Here is a 13,130-nt window from a genome sequence, read left to right as displayed (position 1 = left end):
CTATTCTGAGGCAGTTAGCGTGAAAAAGTGAACAATGTCCTTGCTCCGCAGCGCTCGCCGCAGAAAGCCGCAACAGAGGAACGAAAGAGCCGCATGCGGCTCCGGAGCCGCGGGTTGCCGACCCCTGGTGTAGCCGGAGCTAGCAGGAAGTTAGCTTAGCTGAGAATTAGGGATGGGCATCGATAAGATTTTATTGATACCGATGCCATTATTGATTGCATAATTGCTTATCAATCCGATTCTTTACCAATTCCCTTATCAATTACTGCAATTTTTTGGTCTAGAAAGGGTAGATGTTTGTGGTTTCGTGTAAAGAACAGCCATTTTATTAAGCTTCTAAACCAGAGATAAAAGTTTTTTTAAGGAAACAAATAGGAAATCAGCCACTGGATACTCACTAGGACTGCTCTGCTGAGACTTAATGATATGTGCACTCGTTGGAGATTGCTGAATACATGGCACTCTCTGTATTTAATGCCATACGTCGTCGACAAATGCTTCATCATGTTGGTGGTGTTGCTGTGAATGATGCTCTTCAACATAAAGATTCTTCTTCTTCTTCTTTTGTTTTATGGCAGTTGGGAGTTGCATTACCACCACCACTTGGTCTGAGATGTAGAGATTCAGCACGAAAGGATGGATAGGGGCAATCGATGAGTATGAGGCTAATGATATCGATGAATTAAACCAGTTGGAACCGGTTCTTTAAAACAACCAGTTATCGATGCCCATCCTGGGCATCATACTACCAGCCATTCTGAAGTTCACAAGATTAAACAATTGAAATATTAACTACATAAGTTGTGGTTATTCTCATTTGTTACGATAAAGAGCAACAGAGTTCTGACTTTTGCATTGGACTTCTCGTTCAACATGAGAAAGCAAATGAGCCTATTTCCTGCAAAAAGAGGCGACGATTTCAGCAGTTCTGGTGGTTGGACAAAATGGAAAAAATGGAAGTCAATCACATGCGTCATCACTTGGTGCAACCACATTTATCTGTAGCTCAATATAAGGGACGCGAGGCTCACAGTGAATTGTGAATTTAATAATGTTGCTCAAAATAATTTAAATTATTGCATCATTTAAAAGAAAAGCGTTATTCAGTTAGAAAAGCCTTTAAAAAAGGCAAAGACCTCAAACCTTCAACATCATTAAGTAATACGATGTGTCTTAACCCACTGAGCTGTCGGCAAGAATAACTTTTCTATCTGCTGTACAAGTCATGCCAGTACTAATCAGTGGCACTGTTAAGATTGGTCAACCCCAATTTAACCCACAATCCCAGTTCTCATCAAGGTCTCCTTTCCCTCACACTTCTTTCCATTTTTCCTCTTTCCCTCTGTAACCCCCTTTTATTCCTCTCCGTCTCCTGTCTATTTCTACACCGTTCCCAAATCTCTTTAGGTTTGTCCCGAGCTACAGGATATGAAATTGAGTTGTAAAGAGAAGACAAGTATTCACAGAGGATTTTGCCATTCAAGGTTGATTTCATTTTATTTGCTATCAGGGCTGTCTGTCTGTTTGCATGTTAAAGATATGAGCTGGGTCGCTGTGTGTGTGTGTGTGTGTGCGCGCGCGCGCACACGCATTTGTCTCTGCCATTCAGTTAGATGTACATATGTCACACAATCTCACTTTCTATACATGGTTATATTTGACGTATGCTTAACGGGGGCCAGGGGGATCGCTTGCGGCATTGTGCGCTCAGGTTGGTGTGTGTAGGTGTGTGCGCGTGTGTGTGGTTATGTGTGCGTCCCTGAGCAGCGCTCTGTGCCGCTGTACCAATCCAATGAAGTTGTCTGAGAATGACAGCTTCATTATCTTGTATGAAAGTGGGACAAATGGAGGCTTGTCTCTCTATCACTCTGAGTGTAAGTATGGAGAGCCAAGAAAACAAAAACGATAACGCACACACACACACACACACACTGGGACACACAGCTACGCCACCCTTTTTGTTCTTTCTTCTCTAACTTGTGCACAGGCTTATGGTTCAATCTCTTTAATCACCCATCTCTCTTACAGTCCTTCTCCCGATGTGCGTGCGCGTGTTGTGTTGGCAGCTGGGACCAGTAAGTGATGACTGTGTCTAAATGTTGATCACTGGGAGATGCTCTGTTGTTCTGAAATGAGGCGGTGGGGGAGATGTGTGCGTGTTCTGGGGGGAGGTTGGTGGCAGATGTCAAACAGTTGAGGCTTCACACAGATGCTCTGACAACTCTCTTAGTAACCGGGCACCTTAGGGGGGCAAGACAGGTGTGTGTCTATGTATTTGTGAGTGAGTGCGTGTGCGAAAGACTAGGAGAGAGAGAGAGAGAGAGAGAGAGAGAGAGAAGCAGACGTGACCCCCCCCCCTCCCACGTCCCTTCCCATCCCATCTGCATCCTGACATTTGACAGGGACATCACACCGGGCCAGTCCGCCAATCCATATGCGTGTGCGATGCTTCATATCCAGTAGAAAGGTAATGGTATGTAAATGACCCCACATATGTCATCCATGAGGAGACGGGGATGGACACACATACACTTTTAACCCCACTCTCTATTATACGCACACACACACTTTAATGCCCTCAGGGTTGGGGGGGTCCTGGCCCCTGTCTGATTTCTTTGGGTCAGTTTCTCACACTTCTGACAGGGTCACACACCTCTCCTCTCATTATTAACCTGCAGTAAAGCGGCAGCCAAACGCTCAGAGTGCGTATATACGGTAGCTGTGTGTGCGAGGGATCGAGTCTGTGTGTGTGTGTGTGTGTGTGTGTGTGTGTGTGTGTGTGTGTGTGTGTGTGTGAGAAGGAAAACTGACAAACTGTTCATGTGTGTGTGGGAAGGAGATTGAGATGGAGAGAGATGGAGAACCTGAGGTGTGTAGGAGTGTATGGAGAGACAGATAGAAAGGAAGTCACTGAGTTGGGTGTGTCTATGCGTGTGTGTGTGTGTGTCCTTGGGGCATTACCTATCACATTAACAATATGACAAACTGCTCGGCCTCCTCTCTCATTTCCTGTCAATCAAGCGTTTTCAGCCAACAATACCTCACTTTGAAGAGCAAAACCAGCCAATTACCGTTTTAACACGCTGCTCCTGCGCTTTAGGACACTTCAACGTATATCCATGAACATGGAGCACCATTTAGGAGCCTTTAACCTCATGGCTCCAATCTGCAGCCATTTCCCCACAGCCATTTACAGTCACACATAGGCAGCTTTCACTTTAATTTGGTTACGATATTATGCAAAAACGGCCACGAGGGAGAAAAGGAGTCATAAACATTCCGGATGCACTGAATGTATGAGTTGTCACCTGTTACTGCGGCTTCCAAAACACCACCTCAGAATAAAAGGCAGAAAGGATTCAAGTGAGCTGTGCAGAAAATAGCAAACAGAAGCATGTGTGTTATACACACATCTCCAGGACCTTAGTTTTTGTTCCCATGTTTCACAGTGTGCCGTTAGAATGATAAAAAATAAAATCTCCTATAAATTCCATCATAGTTACTGACAGGATTATACTGTGTGCGTGTGTGCATGCGTGTGTGTGTGAGGTGACAGGAGACGAGAGTCCCACATTGTGGTCACCGCCACACAATAGGATTATGACCAACACCTACCTGTGTGTGTGGGTGAGTGAGAGAGCAGAGCAGTGACCATCAGGAGAGCCTCTTGAATGATAAACAGTGACCATGTCTGCCTTTGTGTCCTCTTTCTTTGTCTTCCTCTATCTCCCCATCTATCTCTCCAACCATCTGGACCCTCTTCTGCGCCCCCAATAATCAGCCCCCCCCCCCTCCCCAATACACACATGTTGAGTATCATACACGTGGACACAGTACATTTCTAACCGATCCATAGAAGTTAATTTGACAAGCACACGTTGTTGAGATGTCATTTTCGGCATTTTTTTTCTTTTTTAAATGTGATCTGTACTCATGTTTCTTCCTGTGCTTTAATGCACACCACTTGCATTTAAGTTTTCATACAAAAAATTGTGGGTTTTAGTCTGATGTATGTAAAAGCTGAGTTGAAAGTTGAAAAACAATTTCAAGAAAAAGTCAAAAGTAGAAAGAAGACCTTTAAACCGGCAGTACCGTATGCATATGGTACTGCAGATATTCAAGTATTGTTGCTTAATTAATAATTAATATTAAGACTTTCTGATATATTATATTGGAGTGTTGCATTTCAACAGTGGCGTGGGTATTGTCACAGCCGGTGGCCTTGTCCGCTGAGGGTGGGACGTAAACTCCAACGCTCAGGAGCGTGCCACACGCATATTTTTCTCTTTCTCATGGGTGGCCCTAATACACTTATTCCACTTCCATAAATTTGGCTAGTTGCACATTCCAACCAAAAGCTAATCAGAAGGTGTCAGGGTATTCAATTAAGTTTACTCTACTGAGCCCTCTACTTAAAAGGTCTTGACTGAGACCATATATCCTCTGTATAATAGAGGAAGTTGTTTCCAAAAGACAAAAATGTCCTTTAGAGAAACAAGGGAAGACAATTATCAGGCAAATTCACAGAGCATTTGACTCCAAACTGTCTATTATATAACACTCTGCTCTGTATAATAAAAGTATAAATGTCTTAACCTTCTAAACAAATATGTATCTGACATGAGCCCAATGCAGACAAATAAAATAAATTTCATCTCATTGTATTGAGAAGATGTGTGTACATGTGTGAAATGCGTAGTGGTGTGTGTGTGTGTGTGTGTGTGTGTGTGAGAGTTTGTGTGTGGGTGTGTTTGTGCCCCCCCCCCCCAGGCTCACTCCATCAACCTCCCTTCACCACCAGCTGTCTCCCCTCATTTACATGCTCTCTCCTCCCACTAATGGAATTAACCACACGTTTCCTGAGGTGAGGCAACACACACAGACATGCAGAACTATAGACACAAGGTGCGTGCACTGCATGTGTGTGTGTGGACTGAAGATGTTCGGGTTGTGGTGTGCGCGTCGTGGATGGGCCTGCGAAGGTCAATCAGTAGGCACAAAGAGTTTAGTCCAAAACTACTCCGCTAAAACAATAAGGAAAGAAAAAATGTGATTAGAGCTTCCCTCAAAGGCCGTCTATCAGCCAGCCAATCAGCAAACAGAAAATCAGCCAATCAGCAAACTACAGTAAAACGGTACAGTTTGCAAAGAATTGAGTAAGTTACCACATCTGTTATGTGCCTCACTGTGTGGCTCATAAAAATCCTATGTAAAATCTTGCAAACGCACAAATGATTATTTTCTATTTTCACAAGATTACATTGACTCTCTCTTCAGCTGAAGGTGGTGCAGGCCTACAGGTCGCTTTACCTACTGTAACGTGCTGCAACACTTGAAGTTGGGCACACTAGTTCCAAGTTTTGCTGTGCTTATATTTCTCATAAAATTTGCGAATGTTTTACTTGGTGTGGTTGTTTCGAAATGAACAAATTGTCTGAAACGAAAAGCGATCTTGATTCCACTGGGAGATCATTGTTCTACAGTTGGACTGCTAAATAAAATGCTTGACGAAAACTTTCCTTTCTGTTCTCACCACGACCTTGAGAAAGTTTCATAGGTTCCAGACCCGGAGGACTCCTCCTGCCTTGTCCCCCTCCTTCTCTTGACTGTCTCCTCTTCTACCCCTCTCCACCCATGGCGCTCTGTTTCCTTTTGTTTTGTCCTCCATCTTGCTGTCAGCAGATCCCGTCCATCAATAGAGAGCTGTCAGTCACTGGAGTGACAATTGGCAGCTGTCGATATGTAGTGTGGAGGGTCGGCAGTCTGTATACAGACTTCAGCTTCTAAAACGCTATCAGCTGCCAATATGTAAACACACACACACATGCAATGCTACTTGCACAGTCTGACATGCAGAGCAGCGAAAGAAACCCACACATACGTACCTTTTCCTCTTTGCATCCTCATCACACTTGATCATCGCTGACACAGGAAAATTCCGTTCAGAAGCAGCAAGATCAGATCAGATGAGGAAACAATGAACCACCTTCGGACTATTCAATCTTTAGGAGGACACACACAAGCGCGCGCACACACACGCGCACAAAGTTGTACCGATCAAGGTCTCTGACACTGACTGGAGTCATTGACACATGGCACCCCCTACTGGAGACCTATAAGACCTTTGGCAATGACATTCCAGTCCCTGGTTACACTGAGGCGCATTAACATTCATTAATTGATTCAATCATCCATCTATTCATTTAATCACTCCTCCCTCTCGCCATCATCAGTTTCACTTGACTTTATCAAATTCTTCCTTTCATTCTCAGTTTTTTCCATTGTTTTGGCTGCGTTTAGGGCCATAATGATAATGTTCAAGCACAAAGTCAGATGGGGCAAAAACACAAGCAGTCTGAAACAGATCACGTGACAGTAAAACCTAAAGCAAGCACACAGCTTATGGCATATTCTAGCGCTTAACCAATAAATGACCAGGCCTGTGTTAAACCTTTATCAGCTCATCATATATTTATAATATGCCTGATATCATAGTTATAATGTAGTTTAGTAAGAAACTCACTAAAGGAAGACAACCTATAAACATTGTCACATGCATGATATGCAGAGAACAGTTTCTGGGAAAACTTTACTATTTATCATTGTTTAAAACCTGTATGATTCTTGGATATATTTCTTCCTATATTTCTTTTTACAGTCCAGAGCAGATGAGATGAACGCACGGGGAGGAGGCATGCCTGTCTGTGTTCTCTCCTTTACGCACATAGCGTCCATCCGTATGAGAAATGTGATTACAAATGAGAGTGTGAGTGAGAGAGCGGAGTGCCACAGCTGGCATGGCATCTGGCTTGGCATATCGTTGCACGGCCTCGCCCGCTGCCTGCGCACTCTAATGTGGCTGTCGACAAGCCCATTAAGAAGCCATTACTAAATGCTCTGTCTCTGCTCCTCTTCCACGCCTTATAGCACAGGCCCGGGGGAATGCCAGCGATACGAAGGCGAGGAAGAGGAGAGAGACGGGGAAGAAAGGAAAGGGGAAAAACAGGTGGGAGGAACGCTGGAGACCCGCCAATACGGACAGCGCCAAGTTTGCGTTAGAGACATAGTAAATGTGGAAAACTTTTGTATCATGTCTGAGTGTCGTGTCTGTGTCACAGACACAGAGTGAAGGCTCTGAACTCCCGTTGTATTTCATCATCAAAACACAGATCCAGGTGATGAGTCTCTGCCTCGGGGCATAGAGAGGGGGTGTTGTGAAGTCTTCACTTCCATAAAAAGTTCAGCACTGGTCTAAATAATTTAGACTGTACATTTTAAATGAGCTGGAGAGGCCTTTGAAAGACTTTCAAACTGAAGAAAGATTACATACGTTACGTGGAAGTTATTAAAGGATGTATTTTGGATCAGCTGAAAACCAGAATATCAATCAGTAGCTACCATGGATTGTCATTATTTGAGAGTCTCCTAAATTGTAAATCCGTGACATTAAAGAGAAAAAAGTAATCTTTGCATTTGTGGGACCATTGAAAGAGCCCTTTACTTACACTATCCATATGTAGAGTGCATGTCTTCCTCCTTTGTTAACCATGTTGCACTGCCATGTTTCTACAGTAGCCCAGAATGTACAAATCAAGCTCCAGCCTAGCGTTTTCTGTATTTTGGCAGCAATGAGAGGGCTCAGGGAGGTTTATTTAGCTGACTGCAATGTCTAAGCTCACCACTAGTCCGTTAAACTGAACATGTTTGGATTTACAAGAGTCACCATGATTTCTGAATGGAAACAATGAAACAATCTTTTTAATTTAGCAGGTGACACACTGTCTACGACATGACTTCAAATAACCGGATAATATGATAAAGTATCCTCATTACATTCAGTATTATACATTATATTATACCTGATAAACCAGTATGTTGCTCTAAATATGAAGTCCATTAATATTAAATGTCGGTATCAACGTTTTAACCATGTGTGTTTGCTAAAATGTCATTTCTAAGTGGCTTTGTTAGCCCTACAAATTCTGGCATCTTCAGATCTGTGTTAATTCTAACTGGCTCAGAAGTGAAATTGGACACAACATTGTTTGGTTTGTATATTATGAAATACTGTAGAACAACTGTTCAAATTCTATAAGCATCAGGTATATTCTGTTCATAACATGAGTATATATAAAATTTAATTGTGTTTACACAGTACAACATAGCTCCACTTAAGCACTAGTACTGGCACCCTGTACGTACACAACACTTTCTGTAAATAATACCTTCTTTGCACTTTAGGTTAAATACTGTGTTGCTGATTAGAAATGTATTTCAAACCTCTGACCCTCCCTCTCTGATCTGAGTTTGGTTAATTTGTTTCGAGATGGACAGCAAATGTTGTGTATTGTTGTGTTACCCGAAGTAAAGCATCTAAGGTGCTCATGAACACATTAAAACACATATCCATCATTAAAATAAACACAACATGATGCAAATGAAATAAACTTTATTCTTACTTCTGTTAATTTTCTCAGAGCAGAGTGGAGGTGTATCACACAGTGCTGTGTGCCGTGGAGTGCAGACCAGCAAACATTGTCTTCAATGGCTGGATGGAATGAGAGACAAAGCAGAGAATCGAAAGAATACAGAAAAAACAGAAAATAAGACACACACATATATATATTAGTTAAAATATTGATAATTTAATTCAATTCATTCATTTAAATCATTCAACCAATACTATATTTTAATTTTAATTAAACCTATCAAGCTGTAATGTGGTGTGGAGAACATCCCATGAACATGGCTGGTTGCCATAAATGTCATGGTGTACATTCATCCTTTACAATTTAAAAGTACACTCACCAAGACTGCGCGCAATTTCCTGCTATGTGTGTATATAAGTGTGTGTCAGAGAGAGTGTTTGTAGAGCGATGAATTGCTCTTTTCATGAGTGACTGTGACAGGTTTCTCATCAGGCCCTCAAGCCTCTTCGCAGTTAGGGCCCATGTACAGCACAGTTCCCAGACAACAGACACACACACACACACACACACAGGCACATGAATGTATAATGAACTGGGTGATGGTATGAAAGAGTTTTCTGTGAAACTACAACGTACCGGAGCAATTACTGGTACCACACACGTACACACATACGTATGTGTTTGTGCGTCTGCACCGGCTGCTGGAACTAAGCGGGGCTCTTAATCACGCCTGTAACAGGCAGCATTACCAGCAGCGGCACCAGGCTAATGATAAATGCCCGAGTCTCCGTGCAAACCCTGACCTCCTTTTCTGCTGCGCTGCACAAAAAGCTCTGGTTCTCTAACTAAAACACACATACACATGCATTCATCTACATGCACACATACACAGGTATACAGCACATATATTTAAGCAGAAACACTGGCCAGGCAAATGAACATAGACACAAATGCTTGAGCACGCACACACACTCCATGTTACATAGGTGGTTTTGACACCAACCTAGTGGCTCAGGAAATGGACTGAGCTGTGTGTATTTGTGTACATGTAGGCATAAAATCATACAGCCTGTTCTCCAGATTCCATGACCTCAGAAGTTGCTTAATGTCCACAAACCCAAAACATTTATCTTAAATGGAAGAAGACAGAAAGAAGGAGCAACTGGAACATAAAAGTGAGAGCGAGAGGAGGAAGGAAAGATACTTTACGTGATGACAACATGAAATGGAAATGAGAGAGAAAGAGCTGGCGAACCAGGAATAAAAGAGAGGAAAAGAGCAGTGCACGAGAAAGACAGATGGTAAAAAAAAAAAAGATGTTAACAAGAAAGATTTTGCAACAGAGGGAGTGAGTACTTATAAACGAGTGTGAAGTTTTGATGAAGGACAAACTAATGTCAGGGACTGGGGCGGTTCAGGCTTCCTGCTCCCCGGCTACCACATGTGATCCCGCCTGTCACTCACACTCCATCGCCATGACAATCATCATAATGCTGACGCCTGGAGGCGGGGACAAGCCTGTCCTTGTAACAAACAGAACCCCTTCGCAATCTGACGCCAACGACTGCCGAGAAGATCCCTCTCTCAGACACACACACACACACAAACCATCACATGGTAATGCCAAACAAACAGGCACAAATATGCAGCAACCTTTTAAAATTTAAATTGAAAGCTCTATTTTTCAGTAACATCTATGTGTTACTGTCACCCTTTACAGAGCATGCTGCACGCTTTGTCAAACACATTCACTGCACTACATGCAGCATGTGTTTTTCTGCATGCGGACAGGTGCGTGTCTGTGTGTGCTTTTCTAAATGTACTCGATTTGTGCGTTCAAACAATACAAATGGGTTTGTGATTGGTGTGTTCACATATCATATGTGTATGTGACAGACAAGTGAGAGAAAAACAGAGAGACAGTGTGTTCATGTGTGTGTGTGTGTGTGTGTGTGTCTGTGCATGTGTGTGCCACAGGGCAGAGAGCAGGGACTTGTCAAAGCGAGGAAGAGATGGCAAACTGGATGGTGATGCCAGCTCTGTGCGACAGTTCCTTCACATACACACCCATGCAAGCACGCACGACGGCACAGAGGCATGGAGGCATGAAGGCACGCGTACACACACACATACACACACACACACACACACACACACCACACGCTATAGCCCCTCAAACCTACCCTAGCCCACACTCTGGACCTGTGAAAGCTGGGACACATGAAGAAAACGAGACTGGTGGAACCTCCCTTTAACTGGAGGCTGATTGGTGTGTGTGTGTGTGTGTGTTTGTGGGGTGGGGTTCAATGTGTCACATCAATTTGTGGCTGTGCTGTTTCTGAAAGAGGCTAACCCCTCTGCCACTTAAGCTTAGCACAGCAGTGAACAGCATACTTGCAGACAGGACACATACATCCATGCGCTCACATAAATGCATGCACACATAATCTTGCAGACTTATTCGGAACTGCAAGTACGCACTGTTATATAATTTAGGCTTTTGGGGAATTGTCCCTTTGTTTGAGCTGAGGGTCAGGCCGTTATATGCAGTACAATTTGTGAAGTCCCTTAAGGCAGAGTTGCGATGTTGGGTTAAATAAATAATATTTGACTTCACTTGACAGGTTCTAGAGTAGCCAGATTCAGAATCCTTCATATGGTGGATGTGTAACTTTGTCATTTTCAACTGCTGCTGCTGCTGCAAAACATTTCCTTTGGAAAAGAAAAGTGCTAATTGTTCAGCATCACATACGCAAGTTAAAAACCCATACTGATATTTGTGGTAATTTTAGACACAGGATGACAGTGCAGCGCGTGCAGCACGTGAATAAAGAGGCTTTGATGCTTTGGAAACTTATTCCAGCACTTCCCCACATCTGCTTATACATATAGTTGAGATGAATCAAATTTTATGCAAGTCTATCAAATGTTTTAGGCATATGCCTAAAATTATATTTTCGCTGGGATGCTCCATTGTACCTCAGCAGTCAGCTGAGGTGGAGTTGCTGGTTAGAAACCCCTAGGGGTGACCTGGCCTGGGCCCCAGACCACTTTAACCACTCGTCTCCATTAACAGGCTCCCAGATATCATTATGCTCCCTGGGGACCAGGCGTGCTCTAACCAACCATTTACCCTCTCTCCTCTATTTCTCTCTCATGTCTCTCTCTCTCTGCTATGATGTTACTGTATGAAAAAGGACAGCAGGGAGAAAAATATGAGATTGATTTATTTGCTTCAGTGTTCTTTGGGATGGAGTCCTCTCCCACTCGTTCTCTCCCGTTTTCTCTCTCTCTTTCTCTGCAAACTGAAACCAATTAGCGGGCAGAGCACTTGTAGCGGGGAATGTAGGGCAAGCGAGGAGTAATAAAAAAGTATTGACTTTTCTGTGACTGTATGCGGCGTGAAAGGGGTGCCGCGGCCTTGTCCGACATGAAAGGAGCTCCATTAATTTCACTTATTTCACCCAGGCCCCTGTCAGGAGGCCCTAATGCGTCCCAGGCACACTTCTCTCATGCAGGCAGACAGCGCAACACAGCTTCAGCCTGGTTACCAAATGAGTTTACATTATATATCAGTCCGAGAGAGAGAAGAGAGGGAGAGAGAGGGAGAGAGAGGGAAGGAGTCATTTCTAATTCTCTGGTTGAGACACAAAGCGAGGCCTTTCAAACGTAGCTAATTTTGCCCCAACTTCACCACATTCTCCACTCGTCTCGCTTTCTCTCATCTGTTCAGCATCATGTAAAGACCATAGTCGCAGATAAATGACCAACAATATGAAGCCACATGAAACAAATCAGCAGGAAATTTTTAAATTAATTTTAGTTCACTAAAAAAAAATCTACAAGAGCATTGTTTGAGATAGATGCACAGTTATTGTTTCTGGAAACAACCTAAGATACAAATCAACAGTCTTTTTTTTTATATAACAAATACTACTGATACTACTGATATTCAGAGTTACATGATATCCAGCTGGATTTGCAAAATGAAAACAATGTGGTAAAACAATACAGGAATATGATTTTTTAAATGTAATTTAAAACAGATTTAATTCTTCAAAACTTAGTTAGTGTTATGTTTCCACAGCCACAAAACATTTGTGCCATTTAGAACATCCATCTCTAAAAACTTCTTGTCGGGTTGGTGTTTGATCCATTTCATATTGTCTCTGAGAGACTATTACTGCTTCCGATCAAGAATAAACAGGCTCGATGATTTGTTCTCATCAGACTCTTAGTTACCAGATAAATTCCCATTTATTGGCATTTGAAAAGCATTAAGTGTGTGTGTAGGTGTATGCTTGTGTTTGCATGTGCATGCAAACATATATGTGCATGTGCATGCAAACATATATGTGCATGCTAGAAAGAGACACACACCATGTGCGTCTGTGTGTGTGTGAGCAAGAGTGAAGAGTGAGAGGCTATCTGCAGACAGAAACTAATCAGTGTGTGTGAGATAAGAAAGCAGCCTTTATGGTGTATGGTAATCAGCCCCCCCTCCTCTGCCTGCCACCACCATGCATAATCACCACGACTTATTCACATGATTGATGAAATATGCGTCTGTGAAATCTGAGCTGCTTTTGTTATCATCCCGTTTTTCCATTCTCCCTTCTTTCTTTCCTTTTCTCTCTTTTTTGTCTTATTCAACCTCTCTGTCCCTTCCCCTCCATATCTCTCCGTTGCTCTGCAGTGGCC

General features: G+C 42.9%; 1 protein-coding gene across 1 annotated transcript in view; it reads right to left on the bottom strand.

Annotated features, from left to right (window-relative positions):
* Positions 1 to 8,432: 8,432 nt before the first annotated feature.
* Positions 8,433 to 13,130, bottom strand: part of spata17 (spermatogenesis associated 17) — a 30,253-nt gene continuing 25,555 nt past the window's right edge. Inside the window, exon 10 of the mRNA XM_047581070.1 lies at positions 8,433 to 8,548. The gene's annotated coding sequence lies outside the window, so the exon portion shown is untranslated. The remainder of the gene's footprint in view (positions 8,549 to 13,130) is intronic.

This window comes from Mugil cephalus, chromosome 3, assembly GCF_022458985.1.
Source record: "Mugil cephalus isolate CIBA_MC_2020 chromosome 3, CIBA_Mcephalus_1.1, whole genome shotgun sequence".
NCBI lineage: Eukaryota > Metazoa > Chordata > Actinopteri > Mugiliformes > Mugilidae > Mugil > Mugil cephalus.
This window is presented reverse-complemented; position numbering and strand designations above follow the sequence as displayed.